The sequence below is a fragment of the Myxocyprinus asiaticus genome, chromosome 9, assembly GCF_019703515.2.
Source record: "Myxocyprinus asiaticus isolate MX2 ecotype Aquarium Trade chromosome 9, UBuf_Myxa_2, whole genome shotgun sequence".
NCBI classification, from domain to species: Eukaryota; Metazoa; Chordata; class Actinopteri; order Cypriniformes; family Catostomidae; genus Myxocyprinus; species Myxocyprinus asiaticus.
This window is the reverse complement of record NC_059352.1, coordinates 4163084-4169083: the sequence shown is the minus strand read 5'-3', so window position 1 is coordinate 4169083 and position 6000 is coordinate 4163084. Positions and strand designations below refer to the sequence as shown.

Below are 6000 nucleotides of genomic sequence, written 5' to 3'. Positions count from 1 at the left end.
TGTAGATACGGTGGACTCTGAGGAAATATGACATCTTTGTCAGGTCACCACAGCCCTGAGGGTCTTTTTATTAATCTCTCTTTTATCAGTCCTTATAAAGCTTTCTACTGATCTGGAATCAGAGATTGTGACCTGGAAGGCTTTTGGCACATGAATACTCAAGGGTTAAAAGAGGAAGTGGTGTAGATTTATGTGCCCATAATCGATTATTATATAGTCATTTGACTCTCAGTACAAGCTGAATGTACTGACGTAATATGAACAGAGATGGACAACACTGTGACTCTACAGCTGCCCGCAATAGAGGTCCTATTAAAGGGGGACAGTTTTGTGCCAGTCACTGGATGAGCTTGAGAGATGGCAGACAAATAGGGCACTTCCTGCTGGGAGTGCCAAGTGGTGCCAGTCTGTCAGCAGACCTCTGATCATACCCCTCCAGAGAGAGGCAGCAGATTTGGCCAAGTGTACTGTAGTGTGTCAGAGTCCTAATTAGTATCGGCAATGCAAATTATCCAAGTTTTAGTTTCAAACAAAGCAATAGTCAATGTTTAAATTATAAATACAAAGAGGCCATATTTTGACCATATTTATTGCCATTTTAAATTAGATGGAGTGTTGAGCGCCAGCTAAATGTGACAGCCTGTGGTTTATAAGAAGACTGTAAAACAGCTTACACACACTGGCTTCATCTAGTGACCTTCTTCAAACATGAGTTCTGGAGTGAACATAAAGACAATGTCTTCAAGCAGCTCTAGTATTCCTCTGCCAAGGAGTCTGACCAGCCTCTCCAAGCATGACACCAAGTGCTTGAGCAGCAGTTTACTTGGTCCAGCTGCCCAGATACATCAGGGTGGACGAACATCCTCGATCTCTTCCTCAACTTCAACCATACTTTCTCAATCAGTCTCTTATGAGTTACCTAAAGGGACAGAGTTGAGGATTCAGCCTTCACAGAGAGCTCAATGGACATCCAGTGGCTTAAACAGGGCTTCCTTTGCTCCCCGATCAGCCCATAGCAGCCGACATGTGCCCAAAAGAGAGGTTCTCCCATTTGAAAACATGCAGGAGCTACGAAGGGGCTCATTGCCCCAAAATAAATCTAGAGACCTGGATAGACATTCCAACAAGAACTGGAAATCTGGGCATCATCAATTCAGGAATCTAGACAATGGGGTTGTTGAGTCTTCTGGTACATTGTCTAAAGCACACCATGGTAAGGAGGCCCATCGGAAGCTAACCAATGGGAATGTCATATGGGAAACATCAACTGGAATTCAACAGCGCTTACAAAGGCAGCAGATGAAAATGTTGTCCCTTGGAGTAGGAGATGTCAATATGATTGCTTCTAAATCCCAGGTCACCATTGCAAAAGCACGTCCTGCAGGCAGGGAGTCTCCTCGCATGGCGGCCATACCGCCTTTCAGATTCAGGTAAGGATGAGTTTGTGTTAGCCAATCAAGAGCAACAGTTGAGTTCTGTAACTAAAAGTCCCATTCGTTTTTTCATAAGCGAACCGTTGAGGACAGACCTGCTGTGAGCTCTGAAGTTGTTAATTGGTGGTATTGACTTCTATTTAAGCCATTAGTCCATGTTATTTTAACTTAATTTATTAAAAAATCGGGTTTAATAGCAGAATTAAAGATGAACTACACTACCCATGAGTACAGAGAAAAGCTCCACCAATTATTGTTCCATAGTATTTTTTAGCATTTTTAATTTGATTACACCATTTGCAATGCTTTAGTGGATTGTAGTTCATTCAAGTGCACAGTCTTGTACCTTTGTCTTTTTGTGCCGATTTTCAAAAACTAATTTTGCTTCAAATCAATGTTTGTAATGATTCACCTCTGAGCTGGTTGTTTTGGCTCATGGTTTGGAACTCTTTCATAAAGTACTTTATGAAATTCCTATGGAAAAAATAGCATGGGGAAAGTAATTCCATAGCCAAGATGGCTGAAAAAGTGGGCAAGCACTGTTGCACTCTATTGGAAAGAAAAATTACAACCATATTAATTTGTTACTTAGATAGCATTGAGAATAAATGGACAGCAAACGAAAACATTTGCTGAAGTCTCCTGCTTCTCAGATGTTTCTTCTCCAGTAATCTTTCTTGTCTCCTCTTAAGTTTCAGATCTCAACAATGTCTCAAACAGTGCTCAGATTTGCCAAGATCCCAAAGTCTGCAATCAAAAGTCAGAGATCTACATATGAACTCAAACATCTCTTATCAAATTCTCAGAGACTAAATGATCTGAGCTGTGCTCTCTACACCCATTAAATAGCTCTATACTTTTACTGTATGTCAACAATTGACTCGCTGTCCATTTCTATTCCTCCTCTATAGTAATTTTAGAAGGATTATCTGATACAAAGTTGATAGTTAACTGAAAAGTAACTGAGAACTCCATGAAGTCTCTTGAGCTCAATGTTATTTTTATAGGGAACTGTCATGCAATAAAAAGTCCTGATCACCTTGTGAGGACTCTTCCTCTCCTCCTCAGGTTGCAGGTTCCAGAGGATGCAGATGAGTCTTCTGTTGAGGATGTGAGTGACTGTTCCTCAGACTCTATGGAAGTCTGCTGTGAAGATCTTGGTAAGTTTCTGCTATAACACTCTGATGTTCATGACTGAAATCTTATGTTTGTTTAGTAAGTTATTGTCACAGCCAAATTGTGGAAAAATATGCACCAGGCTGAATTAGCTGTAATTACTCCATGTGCAATTGCTCTGGTCTGTTGTTGGCCAGAGGCAGTCTGATTTGTTTTCCATGGCCGTCACAGTGAGTTTGCTTGTCAGCTAAGCAGGTTTAGGGCTTCAAGCAATTTATATTTTGAAAGTTGTTCCATGCAATTGTTCTAATCTGTAACTCTTTAGCATTACACTTTACCTCAGGTATTTAAAGAGTTAATGTACCCCCACTAAAAGTTCTGTGGCTGTACCATGCTACAGTGACCATATCGGATGGTAATACCATAATACTTTGATGTACTGTATGATTGCTATATTCATATACCATGGTATTTACTCCAATGTGCTTCAAAGAAGTCAATGGTATTACCATGTCCAAAATACCATGATATCACCATAGTTCCACGTCAACTGTAGTACTATTGTGCTTTTTTGTATAGTATAGGCATGCACTTACAAGCTAAAATGGAATGAAATGCTTTTGTAACTGTTATTTTGTCCTTTCATTATTGAAATGTTAATTTCAGTCACAAGAAAAAAGTACCATGATACTACCATGGTACCATGGAAATACCATGTTTTTTGGGACATGGTATATGCCATGTTTTTTTGTTATGTACTGTACCATGGTACTACAATGGTATTTTTTGAAGTATCATGTAGTTCATGTAAACTCAGCAAAAAAAGAAACGTCCTCTCACTCCGGGCTCTTCGCTGGCCATGGCAGAACACTGACATTCCTGTCTTGCAGGAAATCATGCACAGAACAAGCAGTATGGCTGGTGGCATTGTCATGCTGGAGGGTCATGTCAGGATGAGCCTGCAGGAAGGGCACCACATGAGGGAGGAGGATGTCTTCCCTGTAACGCACAGCATTGAGATTGCCTGCAATGACAACAAGCTCAGTCCAATGATGCTGTGACACACCGCCCCAGACCATGACGGACCCTCCACCTCCAAATCGATCCCACTCCAGAGTACAGGCCTCGGTGTAACGCTCATTCCTTCAACAATAAACACGAGTCTGACCATCACCCCTGGTGAGACAAAACCATGACTCATCAGTGAAGAGCATTTTTTGCCAGTCATGTCTGGTCCAGCAAAGGTGGGTTTGTGCCCATAGGCGACGTTGTTGCTGGTGATGTCTGGTAAAGACCTGATTTACAACAGGCCTACAAGCCCTCAGTCCAGCCTCTCTCAGCCTATTGTGGACAGTCTGAGCACTGATGGAGGGATTGTGCATTCCTGGTGTAACTCGGGCAGTTGTTGGCATCCTGTACCTGTCCTGCAGGTGTGATATTCGGTTGTACCGATCATGTGCAGGTGTTGTTACATGTGGTCTGCCACCGCGAGGATGATCAGCTGTCCTTCCTGTCTTTCTGTTGCGCTGTCTTAGGCGTCTCACAGTACGGACATTGCAATTTATTGCCATGGCCACATCTGCAGTCCTCATGCCTCCCTGCAGCATGCCTAAAGCACGTTCATGCAGATAAGCAGGGACACTGGGCATCTTTCTTTTGGTGTTTTTCAGAGTCAGTAGAAAGGTCTCTTTAGTGTCCTAAGTTTTTATGACTGTGAGCTTAATTGCCTACCGTCTGTAAGCTGTTAGTGTCTGAACGACCGTTCCACAGGTGCATGTTCATTAACTGTTTATGGTTCATTGAACAAGCATGGAAAACATTGTTTAAACCCTTTACAATAAAGATCTGTAAAGTTATTTGGATATTTACGAAATTATCTTTAAAATACAGCGTCCTGAAAAAGGGACGTTTCTTTTTTTGCTGAGTTTATATCAAATTACCATGGTATTACCATCAGATGCCAACATTGCACCATGATACCACCATAATACTTTTGTAAGAGATGCTATTATTTAGATATATCAAAAACATAAACAGATGCTGGCGTTGTAAATTATGACTGGCAGTCCGTGTGATGAGAGTTGTGGGCTAGCTGATGTATGGTTTATTGCATTTGCATCTAAACCTTTTTTTATACTCGTGGTGGACTTTGGCAGACTACACAGCTTTATAGAGGATATGAACCTCATATTTCACTTACATACTGTCAGGTAATGTAGGCCAGACATGCTACTCAACAGTGCTCCAATTCTTTGAGTTTGGCTCTGTATTCAATACTGTGACAGGGTCCTGTGATGATGGTGTTTGATTGTTTTTGCAGAGAAACCAGATATTAACTGAACAGATGTAATTTGCTACATGCCTTAAAAACAAGTGGACAGGTTTTAATCTGTAGAAGTAATTATTATGACAACTGTGTATCAAAAAAAAATTTTTTTGTGGCAGTGAGTCATATCTAAATTTGGTCTAAATCCAAAATTTATTTGGTGGTTGCTAGGGTGTTTAGGTGGTTACTGTGTGTTTGCTAATGTGTTCTTTGTGCTTGTGAGGGTGTTCTTAGTGCTTACAAGGATGTTCTGAGTGGTTACTATGGTGTTCTGAGAGGTGTTAGGTGGTTGCAAGGGTGCTTTGAGTGGTTGCCAGGGTGTTCTGAGAGGTTGTTAGGTGGTTGCTAGGGTATTCTGAGTGGTTACTACTGAATGTGGTTGCTAGGGTGTTCTTAGCTTTTATTAGGTGGTTGCTAGAGTGTTTTGAGTGGTTGCTAGTGTGTTCAGGCAGTTGCTAAGTGTTTGCTAAGGTGTCCTTAGTTCTTGTGAGGGTGTTCTTGGTGATTGCTAGGATGTTCTGAGTGGTTGCTAGGGTGTTCTTAGTGGTTGCTAGGGTGTTCTTAGTGGTAAAACGGTTATTGCTAGGGTGTTCTGAGTGATTGTAAGGTGATTGCTAGGGTGTTCTGATTGGTTGTTAGTGTAGGTGGTTACTTATTGGCCCTAAAGTCCACCCTCAAGTCACTTTTCTGGTCTCTTGTTATGGCTTGGGGCCCTCCTTTTATGTAGATCTATGTGTCTTTTATTTGTTTGTTTCCCCCATTTTGTTGCCCACCAGGTGAAAATCCTAAGTCAGATCATTTGGAAAAGTAATAGCACACCCTCTTGAACAAGTGTACACTGAAACTTGCATCAAACTCTGATTCGGACCAAGCAATGGAACACACTTTTAATAAATTCATTTAGGCATGTAAATGCCATTGTCACTCCCAAATTTTTGCTTAGACAACCAATAACCTCCTGTGGTTTAATGTATACAATATATTATTTATCCAGAACTAAGAAACAAATTCTCAATTAGTCTTATGACATAGGCCTATATTTCCAGATGTGAGAGAATAACAATTTCTCATGTGTTCACATGATTCCAGTGCTAATAATCAACATATGTGCAATGGTGACAAATA

General features: G+C 41.0%; 1 pseudogene; it reads left to right on the top strand.

Moving 5' to 3' along the window:
* Positions 1 to 708: 708 nt before the first annotated feature.
* The window catches only part of LOC127446383 (neuron navigator 1-like), a 112180-nt pseudogene continuing 106888 nt past the window's right edge, over positions 709 to 6000 (top strand).